At 37.1% G+C, this 14,714-nt stretch overlaps 1 long non-coding RNA gene across 2 annotated transcripts; it reads left to right on the top strand.

Annotated features, from left to right (window-relative positions):
- The first annotated feature begins 7,368 nt into the window (after window positions 1-7,368).
- On the top strand, window positions 7,369-9,794 carry LOC122842378. 2 transcript variants are annotated; one of them, XR_006372540.1, is made up of 4 exons: window positions 7,369-7,553; window positions 8,672-8,795; window positions 8,876-8,993; window positions 9,297-9,794. It is a non-coding gene; the product is annotated as an uncharacterized LOC122842378 (long non-coding RNA). The 2 variants fall into 2 exon arrangements; XR_006372541.1 differs by lacking the exon at window positions 7,369-7,553 and adding an exon at window positions 7,805-7,842 and having other exon boundaries at window positions 9,297-9,785.
- The last annotated feature ends 4,920 nt before the right edge of the window (window positions 9,795-14,714 follow it).

The following is a 14,714-nucleotide window of genomic DNA, read 5'->3' as shown; positions in this document are numbered from 1 at the left end:
AATAAACCTCAGATCCACAGAAACAGATGAAAAAGCCAAAGGAAAAAACAAAATTGCATCTTAAACGAGACATTTTCAATATTTTTGATGTAAAAAAAATTAAGGACCCGCGTAACGATCATTAAGTGAAGAATTGAGCAGAATAATTTGTTTTTATTCTTTATTTGAAACATCTTTAAAACAGTAATATTGGGGTAAAAACAGAAAACAGTTGTTTGGTGCTTTATGTACTTTTCTAAACGGCGTCAATAAGTTTTACCTTCAAAATAACAGTAAAAAAAAAACAAAACTTTTAGTCTTATGTAAAAAAATCTTCTTATTTTACATTTTCTAAACATTAAATAACTTTTTTAAATAAAAAGAATAAAACATTATACAAAATAAGTTTTACTAATAAACAGCGGTTATTTTTAAAATAAATAATAATAAAATCCAGACATTTGTAGCCATAAAGACCAAATTCAGACATAAACTCATTGAGTCAATTCAAACCAGAGCGCGAGTCCTGATGTGACGCGTCAGATCCCACTCCCACGCGCTCGAGCTGTGGGCTGTAGGGGGTCAGCCCTTTGGTGACCCGCCGCCAGCAGCTAAACTGCCCATAAAACCGAATAAAACACCCGAACTGAAGTTTGGACGTTTTGGACCTGCAAGGCTCGCTGCATTAAACATTTATCCCGCGACGTGAAATGATTATCCGGCCCAGAAACGAGTAGCCGGGCCCTATCGAGTGACCCCGCTGACCCAAAACCTCTAATCTGCAATTAGTAGGTATAATTACGTCCGCTGACACCGCTAATGTGAATAGTAGCCGAGGGAGGAATATGTGCGGAAGGCAGGGTTCCTATCAGAGCGCGAAGTCAATAATTGATCGAGGTGAAATCTCTTTAAGATGGGAGAAGTGGCTTTTCAAAGGCTGGCTTTAGGAACTTTAGTCAAAATGCGCTCCGTGGAGCGGATTCGCGTTTTATTCCACTGATCCCATCAGTTAGGGGATCCAATTGAAGGGTGGCACCTGCAGGCCGGCCTGTCACAATCACAAAGCCGCGTCAGGTCTAACCTGATCTGTCCTGTTTCACAAATTGCCTCTGAAATGGATCCATGAAAGGAGAGAATCCTCCCTACACAGCTCCTCTGGCCCTGACATAAGGTGCAGCGACAAATATACAAGCCTAATGAGCAATTACCGTCCAATCACTCTCCAAATAGCTTACATAATAATGAATTAAACATCGCAGCTTCGGATTCAGTTTCTCTCTTTATTATTAACAACGGAGGGGAGGGGCGCTGGCGGCTGCGCGATGCGCGCTCATGATTATGTTTTCCAAACGCAGCAACTTCCACTTTAACATCGGCTGCAGTCAGCACTTATGATCAACTCAGCCTGACAGAAAGTCAACCGCGCAGATGCGGGATTAGTTTTATTTCATGTCGGATTTGTCGGCATCCCCTGTTTAAATGCGCGAAGATGAGGCGTTTAGGTGTGCGCACGGCGGCCTGCTGCGTTCAATGACCCTGAAATGTAGCGCCATCATTCAGAAAGGGGTTAAGAACAATATGGTCACATTTAAATAACACTTGATCTTTATGTTTTCAGTTCTGATTTTAAATTTTAACAAGCAGCTTCCGGAACATTTCAGGATTTCAGGGAGTTGAGGACGCAATCCCACTTCTTCTTATTTCCTTTTCTTTTTCTCCTTCTGGGACTCTTGACGGTCCTCCATTGTTCATATCAAAGATGTAATTTTTAAATGTATTTAAAGACCAAAATCAGTTAGTTTACTATCATTTACAACCAGGAAGTCAAAGCGCTGGTTGTGACTAAATGTTATCAATATTCCTGCTGCTATTAAAAAAAAAATTACATGACCAAATACAAAACAAAAGAAAGAAAGAAAGAAAGGAAGAAAGAAAGGAAGAAAGAAAGAATGAAAGAAAGAAAGAAAGAAAGAAAGGAAGAAAGAAAGAAAGAAAGAAAGAAAGAAAGAAAGAAAGAAAGAAAGAAAGAAAGAAAGAAAGAAAGAAAGAAAGAAAGAAAGAATGAACATCAGATGAAGCGGTTTTAATTACCCATGATTCTTAGCGCACAAACTATCGGTGAAAAAAACTGAAATTATTGATAAGTAATACGTGGATGGATTTTCATCAATATGTTTGAGTAGAAATTATTATTATGCAAGTTTTAATTAGTAAAAAAATTACTGAATAAAAGTTTCTGAATTTAACCAAATTTTTCTATAAATATTAGAATTAACACTTCAAAACAACTAGCATTTCTTCTAACTTAATATTTCTTTAATCAGATTGCTGCACAAAATATATTAAATATATTTAAAAGGATTTTTCATTAATCTACAATCCCAGATAAACTAGTTTAATAGTTAAAATGTTTTTAATCTAATCTAAAGTGTTGGTCAAACCACAGCTCGGACGTTTTCCTCTGACAGTTTGCTATAAATCATTATAATTTGTAATCAGTTTTAATATTTCACATGAAGACGTCACAGTACGGCTGAAATGTCTGCTGTGCTCAAAGTTCGTCTCTTTTTCTGCGTTTTTACTTAACGGCTGCAGGAAATCCCTCTGTGGTGTTTTTATGAGACCACTGCACAGGTTTCTGGGTAATTTATGGAGAAACAGGCGACCAGGAGCTTTGATATTCAACCAAACCAGGCTCATCATCTGCACCAACTGCAAAATAAAAACACCAAGCAGGCAGACGTCAGAGTTTACCGGCGGTCTGCATCCGCCACAATCCAGAGACATTTCTACCCTCAGACCAGCTAAATAAAACTCAATCAGAGCTGCTAATATTACACAACTTTTAAAATACCCACTCTAGGAAATTTTTAAAGAACCACAATTTTATTTCTGTCTAAAATGAAAATAAACATACACCTTTTTTCTAGTAATGTTAATTTTTGAAGAAGATAAAGAAGATATTTCCAAATTATTAAGACTTAGAGTCTCATTCTGTTGAGGGAATTATTCCACAAAACAACAGAAATCACAAAACTAAGTCTTCAGCTCTGTTTAAGTCTGATTAGGTTTATTAATTTATCACATTTTAGCAACAAGGCAGTTGAAGATGAAAAAATTATGAAACAAGCAGTAAACGTTACATTTTGTCAAATATACATCAAGTATATTGATCAATGCTCCAGCTATTATAAATCAAAGGTAACTTTAAATGTGGGGATTTAGCCTGGGTTCAAAGGAAATCTGTGTTTCGCCTGTTTTGCACTTTTCTGGAAGTTTGCTAGTAGATGTAGAGAGTTTATTGTTTTCACATCAGATTTGAGTCACATGCGACCCATTTACCTGCTTTTTCACGGCAGTCTGAACGACCCAATTTCAATCTTTTCACCTTCAGAAAAACCCGATTGTGCCACATCCATGTGTGGAACTAAATCAAATACGTGTGGGATTATTTTCAGAGCTTTTGCAGCCTGAACAGCCATGCCACATCATGGTGCAGAATTATTACGAGTCAATTCTGCACCAGAAGAAGCCAGACGCAGTAAATCTGCATGTAAACAATGACTGAAAATTATAATTATGAACTTATGAAAGAAGTCTGTGTCACTCTTGGTTCTGACTCCACATCCAAACAGATTTCACAGCAGAAGTTACAGTCGATGCTCCACAACATGCTGTTGCTATTAGTTGTGTTTTCTCTTTACTAGCTTCCTTCATCTTGTTATGATCTTGTCAGTTGACTCCCACCACTGAATAACTTTAAAATCAGCCCAAAGATGGCGGCGTCCATTATTACTCCCATAAACAGCTCGCTGCTGTGTGAGGGCTTCGTTCTTCTTCTATGAATGCGGGTTTTTTTGGTTGGAAACCATTCTCACAGAAATCTGACTGTGGCTGCATTTAATTAGTAGCATGAATAATATAAAAAAAGGTATTTTAGCAAAAACATTGGAATTGAGCATCAAGATTTGTATTGCGAACGTAGCCTTGTTCTTCAGAGACCCTACCAAGCGTTGGTACCCCAAACAGTTGAGCCCTTCAGGATCGTTTTAAACTGGGGTGATTCCACAGATTTGTCACCAAAATTAAATAGTTGATGTAAAAATATAACTATTACCAAAGACTGAATTTACAAAATTAAATATGTTTCACTAAAATTTGATGCAACATAGTAAAATATTTACTTACAGTTGGTTTAAAATTCACATTTTGTACTTTTTTAATTTTTATTTCTATTGCTTTTATAAACAACCCAGTTTGTTTCTTAGCAATGAGTAATAAATGTTTTTGGTGTCTGGAAAAAAACCTTCCGATTGTTAAGTCACATTTGATGGGTACTGTGGCGTTACCTAGCAACTCTAGTGAAGCCCAGCCCGTTCTCCAGGAACCCAACCCTCCAGCACATTTGGTCAGCTGGTTTTACCGCTATGCAATGGCTGCTGGACTGTTGACTTACCATGCAGAAACCACGGTAAGTCAACAACCTGGTAACTTTGTCCAGAGAGCTTCATGGCCTCTTGTTGGTTGTACTGGAGGCCCTGCTAATGCTTTTCGAAGATGAACAGTTGCATAATTGTGCATCTGTTTACAGCCATTTTCAGGTGTGGGTGTAAACACTGAGTTTATGCAGCAGCTTATTTAGATTTAAAGCAACAAGTGGCCCAAAAACAACTCATAGGCAGAACTGAGCAGATTGAAATCTTATCTAAAAATGATTGTACATGTTTTGTATAGCCAATAGACAGAACCTAAGTTGTTCAACGAAGGACAGTAGGTCACCTTTAAATTTAGAAATAAAACATACTTGTCTAAACTTTGATGTAACATGATAAAATATTTACTTCCAGTTAATTTTAAAGTTAGAACAACAAACCTTGATGAGCTGAAATGATGTCTATATTTTAAAAGTGACTGAAATGAGTTTTTACAGTGTACTAACTGTTTCACAGCCGTGCAGACTTTTGCTCTGCAGGTTTAGGAGCTTCACTGCTTACAGACACTTATAGTATGTGGCTGAACTGGGCCTGAACTGGACCTGCTCCCTGCACTGACCACACTGTCCAGACAGCTCCAGGTCCTCATTAGCTGCTTTCCTTCTGCAAACATCTCCTCTCACCGAATTAATATTCCTGCCTCGTGTTTATTTTCTTTAATGATACCAGGGCAATTTGGGCTGTAATTTGCTGCAGCCTCATTTGCATATAAGTGTTTCCCCCCCAGTATAGTCCAGCTCTGAAGAGAGTAATTGTCCAGGCGAGCCAACCAGCTCCTCCTGTGAAGCTCAAACCTTCAAACATTTCATAGGTTGGATCTGCAACCAGCAGCCCCCCCTCTGCTCTCTAATGTGTAACACATGGCGGACTGTACACCTGATAAAATACCTCAGGGGCTCTGCAGTTTGGAAAATCCTCAATTCGCTCTCTAAATAAAACAAACAATGGCCTCGCTAAATATATAACACATGTCGGCTGAAGTATTTTTTGCGTCTCTTGACCTTTGGGTCCCCTCGCTGCTCATCCTCGTCGTCATGCAGGACAGCGTCAGGGGAGTTCATGAGCTGCTTTTCCCTAATTCTCTGATCTTCATGTCTTCGTGGTAAAAAGCAGAGCTGGATGTGACGTCAACATGTTGAGGTTCTGTTGAGCAGACAGGTGAAACGATGGGCACCTGTTCCTCTGCTCTGAGCTTCACTGTCTCCCCCTCTTGGCGGCTGCAAGGCAGCAAAGTTTGACCCCCAGAGACACGAAAGATCAGGCTTCCTCTGGCCGAGCGACGGCATGTTGGAGGTCGGCCAACTGGACAGTGGATAAAGAATGATAATTTTGTGAACTGATTTCAATCACAGAGTCAGATTAACATATTAAACTACAGTGCTGCATTCTGTTTTTACAGTGAAAACAGAATGCAGAGATAATCTGCAGAGGCATCACTTCTCACTCTCTCATTTCACTTTTGAGCAAATTATGAACTCCAGTGTAGATTTTTATGAATTTGCATAAAAGGAACCAGATCCCTTATGGTTGACGTCTCTGGTTTGGATGACACTTTGGTGTGTTATCAAAAATAAATCAAAATAAACTATATAAAAGCATCTGAAATAAGTCAAACTTCATTTTGGGCCAAATATCGATCCTAAATGTCAGAATACATTGATAAAACCATTTACAAACCGTTGAAAATGTGGGAAATAACTGTTCCTGTAAGTTCTTGAAACATTTAATATGTAAAAATATATTTTACATATTTGTTGAAAGTGTCTCTATGGCGTGTGGTATGAGAGAAAATGTGTGAAAAAATGACTAACACTTAATTCAAAGAGTGTGCATAAGAACAACATGAACCTGCCATCAACATGACATAACATGAACACAAAGGAATCTTCATGAATGTTTGAAGAGTCATTCTGTAAATAATAACATTCTTATGCAAAGTTGCATTAAAAGTTTCAACTTTGCAATAAAAGTATCATTATTTACTGAATGGCAACAGTTATGAACACATGAATTATCCTGTCATGTTCATGTCAATCTTTAAATAGCCCTCAAATAAAAACGTTAGCTCTGCCTTCTCAGTGTGCTAACTAGAAACAACCAATCAGAGCCAGGAGGCGGGTCTTAATGCTGTCAATTACAATTACAAGCCTCCAGAGCAACAAAATCTAAAACAAAATAAGTCTTAGTTGCATTCATCATCGATGGATTTTTCTGAGGTGGCACCAATAAAAGAAAACAACAACAATTACTCCTTGAATGCATCACAAAACAGAGTAAACTAAAAACATTCACTCACTTCAGGGAAACTTCATTTTAACTTCACCTTATAAATTAAAGTGGACGTAATTTAGCAACAATAAAATAACACACCAGGTGTTTAAACGTGTTCTGTGCCAATAGATTACGTTTTGAAAATCTGTTTTTATTTATTTATGTTCATCTGGAGGCCTCTGACCTTTCAACGTACTTCTATAAACCCGACAGAAACACTGAAGCCAAAGTTGCAACAACAAAATTGTATCTTTTTTGTTTGTTTTTGACAGTTGTGGGGAGAAAGTTCAAGTTTCTTCCTGGTGAATTTTATTTTCTGACATCTTGACCTGCCATTAGCCAAAAATCTTACTGGTTTTAAACAGAATTGGAGACACACCTGCACTTCATTAGCCTGTAGCGTTAGAAAACAGGTCAAACCAAACAGCAAAATCTAAACAAAAAAGCAGGAAAAAAATATTAATCTAGTTTATAAACTCATCTACACAATTAAATGGTCTCTAAAATAAAACATTTAATACAATGTTACTTTAAAGAACATAAATAATACAATGCAAAAACGAAAAACCTCCATTTTGTTTTGCCCGGTGACACAATCAGTGACATCATAACCAAAACAGGAAGTGCCGGTCGGCCATTCCTATTAAACACGTTCTGGCTGTAGCACTTAAAGGGACAAACAACGGCGAGTATAAAATAAACAAACAGAAGTAATTTACTAAAAATGTACCTATTAAACCAAAGAAACGATTAAATCAGCTGTTAATGGACATGAACGTAACAAAATATAATGCTGCCACAAACAAACCGGTGAGTGAAGCAAAGTTTAAACTGAAGAATTATTAAAAAAATTAGAAATATGTTTTTGCAGTGTTGTGTATAATCGACCTTTTTGAGCATGTTATAATGTTATTCTTTCATCCTGTCTTGATTCTTTAATATATGTTTGAGAAATCCTTTAATTTCCATAGCAACCATTTAGCTGTTCCAAACATGAACCGCTAAAAATGTTAAAGGGTTAATAAAGGAGCGATGTTGTGATGACTTCCTGAAGGCGGAGCTTCTGTAGTCTTAAAGTGACAGAGGCCCAATTCCAAGAGTTAAGTCACGCAGTAAAATTTACTTTAAGTCATAGTTCATATATATTCTTTATAACTATTGAAGTTAACATAGTTACTAGACTGTGCTATTAAATGTCATTCTGTGCCTGGAAATGTTTTTATGATTTTGATGATAGTGCTCATCATATGTAACGTTTGTTACTGGTTTTATCAATTTGATGATTTTGTGCTTTTATGATGTAAAGCACTTTGAGCTGCCTTGTTACTGAAATGTGCTACACAAATAAGATTGATTAATTGATTGATAAAATAGCCTCTTTAAGAGACATGTGGTAAATAAATACAATCTGAACTATTTTGTCACAATGACACAAGAAACTTTGTAAATATTTCACTAATAAAAAACAAAATTAAAATCACACATAAATACATTTGTTTATGTGGTAAGTTGTGAAAAAACACGATTCTCCAACCACTTCCTGTTTTCTTCTTCTTCGTGGTTTCCTCCAGTAGTAACATCCTGTTGTTGATCATGTGACTCGTGTGACATGAAAAATGTGTTTCCATTGCAGTTGTACAAAATAAACAAATCTCAATACGGCCCAAAAAACCCACCTCATCCTGGCAACAGAACAAGAGGTTTTTTTTAAAAATTTCAGTTAAATTAATTTATTTTCAAAATGTCAAATTGCTCCTATTGAACCCGTCGTTCTTCACTTCAGAAGCTTCAACTTGAGAGTGACATGACTAATTTTCAAACAATAGTCTCTGAGAGGACTGTGTGTGCCTCTGCTGTGTGTTTGTCCGACCAGATGCTCCGTGGCAGCGTGACGGAGAGTATTAACCCATTCTCTCTTATTTCTGCAGGAAACTGCGATAAAACAGATCAATCTGTGGGTTTGTTCCAACAGACCGACTATCCTGCTTGTGGTCGGCAGCATTAAAGCGGACGCTGAGCACAAACAGCCGACTACAGACTCAGTTTAGCATGGTGAGCTTTGAAGCTGTAACCTCAGCCCAAGCTCATGTGCAGGAAGTGAGATTTCTTTCTCTTTTTCCGCCGGCAAACAGATGTTCCTGAATCAGACGTCTTAAAGACGGAGCAGCACATGTGTCTGAAGCAGCAGGAAACGTCCTGACGTCTAAGAGCAGGAGGTTCAGCTGGCTGACGTGTCAATGATTGGTGGAGGTAATTCAGGTTGTGACATTCATTATGGGCAAATGAACAACTTAGCAGCTCCACAGAGAAACTAACCCAAATTACACCTGCTGATTGGTCACTCATAATGTTCTTTCTCTGAACCTACAAGCTTAAACATTGCAGGACAAAAAGACGGTGAGGTGGAGATTCACTGTTATTGATAAAAAGAGAAGGAAAAGACCTCGAAATGATCTAATCTTTTATTGGACTAGCATGACCTCACACTGAAACCATTTTTAAAAAGAAGTGCTTTCAGCTTCAAATAAATATCTTGCTAATCTGTTTTCCCAGAGAGAATCTCTCCGGACCAGAGGGGGACAAACTTTTTACCTCGAGGGACAAAACCGTCAAGTTTACAGATACATGTCACTTTTTTTCAGTTTTCCACCAGATTCCAACATTTTGTAGGAAAATTACCCAGAACTCCAATGATTTCCTGGACGATCAACATTCCCGCAGCATCACGGATCCTCTGCCGTGCTTATCAGTGATGATGAGGTGCTTTTCTGTTTTACTCCGAACTCACACAGCGTCCATCAGAGAACGGCTCAGTCTGACCTAAACACAGGTGCTGTAAATGAGATGGGAGGACAGAACATGATCTTTTATTTTATAGAGGCTGTAGTGATGCATCCCACAATGCATTGCACCACCAGCAGCAGGAGAAGGAGAAGATGCAGGAAGTTGTTTTTGAAATTATTTAATTTGGGCAAAATAATTTATTTTAGGATGTTTAGGATGAGAAAGTAAATGCTTCGTTGGATCTTTAATTAAATTGGACTTTACAGCATGTTCATCATCTGCTTCCTGTTTTCATCTCTTATTTATAAACCAAGGAAAACAAGAAGCCAATGGATTACAAAGTTCTTTAAGGTTCTAATAAAGAAAAATCTTTAACACATTTTTATTCACATCACAATTAAAATAAATACAATTACTCACATATCCAAGGAAGAAAAGAAAATCTTGAACATTAAAACAACTCACTTCTAAGTCAATATGGTTAAAAAACAACAACAAAAACTACACAAAGAAAAATATTTTAAAAATGCAAATTCTACCAATTAGTGTCAAAAGAGAAGGAAGGACAAAAGAAATGTAGTTTTTTTTTAACTAAATTTTCAAAATTGCAAATCTTGCGGTACTATCACATTTAGCATTATTTATAACTATTGTTTCTCAAAATGTATTTTATTTTTCCACAGAATCAATGCACTCAAACTACAAGTTGGATTTCTCTAAATTTCTTAGTATGAGCTCATACAGCAGGAATCAAATATACATTTACTTTAGGCTTTTCATTTATCTTCAGAAGGGACACCGATAGTTGTAGACCGCACCAAAAATACCAAAATATTCCCACAACCAAACATTCATGCATTTTCAATTAATAGAGTGTAAATGTGAAATATTTAGGAAGCCACTGTTGGAAATTGACTAATATAAACCTTCCCTCGTTTTCTAATCAAAAAACCTAGCTGGCAATAAAAGGTGAATTTATTTTACACATCTTTACCGGCGGTTTGCAGTGAGTGCTGCAGCTGGAGCAATTTAAGCTTTGAAGTCTGACCAGGAGATGGTTAAATCCTCTCCAACATGGACATTTGTGCAGCACTCCATTATGCATTAAAGCTCCGCACTTCACCTGGTTCTAACTGGTGCTACCTCTCACCAGTCCAGCATATAATTGCATGCAGTGTGAACATATGAACCCTAAATGCATGCAAACCCACAGAAAGTGAGTGGCAGTCGTCTTTGAAGCCGAGCGCGACGTGTGATGGTCCACACACCTCCTCAAATGAATAATCTAGAGCAGCAGCCCCAATAAAACAGGGTGGGAAACATAAACGAGGTAATGTGTGTCTTCTCCCGCCAAATTACCGCTCAGGCTAACGCCGCAGCGGCGTCCGCCGGCTGTCCCGTGTGTTTATAAGCGAGGTATAATGGTGGCAGAAGTGCTGCGGGTTGTTTTGTATTTGGAGGTGAAGACACGGCGAATCGGATCCTTCACACATGAAAGGCAGCAGCAGGTCAATTTAATTCTCTGCCTCTCTTTCCTGGATCTCGCTGTCCTTTTAGAGCGACTCCAGAGGCTAGTTAAAAGGTGTCTGATTCTCACCATGAATCTAATTAGATCTCTGACGAAGGTCTTAACATCTCCTTTAAAAAAAAGAAGTAGTATGGATCTAAAGCACACACACACACACACACACACACACACACCTCGGCTCCTGTGCACCTTGGCCTGAGCTGTCCCCGGTTTGCTCCGTTTTTTTGGAGGAAAACAAAGTCCTTCAGGCTAATGAAGTTTGTAATTAAGGAGATTCTGTCAGGCTGACTGAGTAATTAGGACGAGGTTTCTCAGGGGTGTTAATGGTGGTCAGGCTCAGCGGAGCTAAGGAGAGTTTCATACCTCACAAGGACAGAAAGTGCAATAAAACGGAGCTGCTTTTGTCTCTCTTTGCTTAAATTAAACCTATTTTGATTGGAGACTTTGTCTGAAAAAATATCCACCAATCCTAACAGATTTCCTGGATTAAACACATTTTATTTATTTTTTATTTTCCCCTCCAGGGGGTCTTTTTGTGGGCTCTAGTGTCCCTTATATGACTGCAGGCTGAGGGGAAGGTGGGAAAGACATGGAGCAAACGTCGGCCGGGTCCGTGAATCGAACCCGCGACGGCCGCGTCGAGGACCAAAGGCCTCCAAATGTGGGCTGCGCTGTCCCCTACGCCACCACAGCACGCCCTGAAACACATTTTAACATCAGTATCAGCAGCTGCATTCGCCACTGACTGGTTGCACAATTTGACAAAATAAATTTGCTTAATGGAAACAAGCCAATTTTTTTACTGTGATGAGGTTTTTTGTCCAAAACTGAAATAGAAACTGTTTTCAGATGATCAACGCCTGGATGTTGCCGCTGGCGCAAACCACGAAGAAGAAAACAGGAAGTAGATGGAGGAGGATGAGGCAGGTGTTTTAATGATTTATTAATGTGTGATCTTAATAACAATTATTTTTAATGGAAACAAAGCAATTGCAAATTATTATTTTTTTGTTTAGTTTTTTTGAGCAAAATACTGAACATTTTGGCAAATTTCTAATAGAAACTTTATTATTGTCATCATAATAAAGGTTTCCCACCTTCCTTGGAGCAAGGTGGGAAACATTAAACACAAACACAGAAACAATCACACAGCACTGATAAAACAGTAAAAAGTCTATAAAAAATCAGCACAAATACAAATAAAATTGGTTGAACAACAGCCTAATAACAGCTTTTCCATTTGCCGGTTATAATTGGTACTTTTGTAGATACAAAATGTTTGCTAAGTGATAAAACTCTCCTGCTAAATTATGAATTAACTGCAATTAATCTCAGGTTTTGAGTTCAGCTAGCCAGTAAAAAGAACTGATAACGTGCAGAATGCTAAACCATCCTCCATTTCTGAAAAAATGTTTTTGGCATTTAAAATCCTACCAAGTATTTTTGGTTTAGTTTCCAGTGCAAATATCTCAAAACTAACTTACAAGTAGCTTTTCAACAAGACATAGCAGCTTGTTTTCAGTAAGCAATTTCTTAATATTGATGAAAACATTTCTGTTCCACTGGCAGATAACAAGACACGTTTCCACGTTGTAAATGAAATAATCTGCCAATGAGTTTTCATGCATTCATCCTTCCTTCTGGTTCCAGTGTTAGGTGCTGCAGAACAACTGGTCCAGAAAGTTAACATTTGGTCCATCTAGCCAAACCTTTTCCTGCCAGTGTTTCCAAATGTTGCAGCGACTTTTAAATGAGCTTTAACGTTGTTTTTCTTCAGCAGTGGAATCTTCTACTGTGAATTTATACCAAAGGATTGATGTTCATAACTTATTGGTGTCTTTAAAGTTATTATAATTGATATTTTAATTGACCTTTGGTTCTGTAAAAACTGGAGATCTAGTAAAGCCAATAGAACCACATCATCTGCAAAAAGCAGAGACCCAATATACATAATCGATTAGAATAAAACAAATTATATTTATTATTACTGACAGGCAAATTTCAGCTTTTTGCACCTCATGCACTCAACAATGCAATCTCATTTTATCAATAAATTTATGGACTAATTTAGTCTCAGAAATATATTTTCTAAAAAAAAAACTATCAAAGACAATTAAAACATAAGAACTATGAGTTTTAAAGCTCAGACTTTCCAAATTAAAACTATTTCTCCTCCATTTTGACATTCCAAACATACTTGCACACAGTTTTATTCACATCTGCACATAAACTCATTCTCACACATGTAAATCTAAATAAACAGGCGTACAGACTCTGCAGCAACGACAGTACATCTTATTTAATGCTCTTATTTTCCCTGAGAAATTCATGCAGAACATTTGCAGCGTCGTCAAAGATCAGAAACACATGGCGGTCGACGTTAAAACCGTTTAAGATGTCCATCTCGCTCGTCTCTTTCAGATTATGTTTATACATCTTAACAGGAAACATGGCTGCATCTTCAACATGACTAATTCAGCACAGATTTCTGATGCGTTATGAAATTTAGATGTAATCTGTAGCAAATGGCTGCGGGACCGGACTGCGCGCCGCGCTCGGTGAAGACATCTCCGTTCTAATTATCACATTTATTTCAGATTGGTTGACTGTGTGGCTGATAAAGAAAGTTCACCTGGCCTCAATTAACTATATTTATCTGAGATTATCCCTCCATGAGATTTGAGCTCTGGTAAAGAGAAAAAAAAAAGATTAGCATTATTAGGAGCAGGATGAATACATTTCCAGACAAAGTGACAGCTCATAAGGAGGAGAAATTAAATCAGCAAAGGTGGAGAAAAAAGGAAAGTAGCATGTGTCTTAAGCCTTATTAGCTGCACACATTTCTGCTTTTAAATCACTCTTTCCTGTCACCAACAAGGTGTTTTCATTTGAAAATTAAATCTGATAATAATCCACTATTAAATGTGGCCACCAAAGTAAAAGGGAGCCTCAAGATCAAAGATGCAAAAACACAAAATCTTACCAAGTATCTTTGTCTTCATTCTAGAGCAAACATCTTTTAGTTCACTTAAAATGAGACAAAACTAATTCACAAGTAACTTTTCAGATAGGAGAATGTTTTAAGTCAATATTTCCTTTATATTGATGAAAAAATGGCAAATTATTTCCTTTACAACACGGGAAAATGTCTTGTTATAAGTGAGATAATCTGCCAATGAAACAAGAATTTTATTTTGTTAATATTAAGAAATTATTGACTTTAAGCACGCTCCTTTCTGAAAAGTTACTTATAATTTAGTTTTGTCTTATTTCAAGTATACTAAGATATTTTCATTAGAAACTAGAAAGAAATACTTTTTTGTGTTTTTGCAGTGTATTGTGTTTCTGTGTGTTATCTGTTCACAAATAAACATAACAGTTTATTTTACTTCTGTTTTTGTAGAAATAAAGGTTGATGAAGCAGTAAATTTTATTTCTAATGTTTTGGAAAAGAGCAGTTCTTACATGGTTGTTTCTTGATTTAGAAAAATAAACATTACAGTCATTAAAGTACAAAAAACAGATAAATGAAAGAACATAACAAAATAAAGATGGGGAACACAAAGGAAATTTAGATTTTACTTTTGGTTTTCCTTCATTAAAAGTAAATATGACTCATTTATTATTCAGTCTTGTTGATTCGTGGCTTAGAAAATGTT

This window comes from Gambusia affinis, linkage group LG13, assembly GCF_019740435.1.
Source record: "Gambusia affinis linkage group LG13, SWU_Gaff_1.0, whole genome shotgun sequence".
In the NCBI taxonomy this organism is placed as follows: domain Eukaryota; kingdom Metazoa; phylum Chordata; class Actinopteri; order Cyprinodontiformes; family Poeciliidae; genus Gambusia; species Gambusia affinis.
The sequence above is the reverse complement of the archived record's forward strand: the minus strand, read 5'-3'. Positions and strand labels throughout refer to the sequence as shown.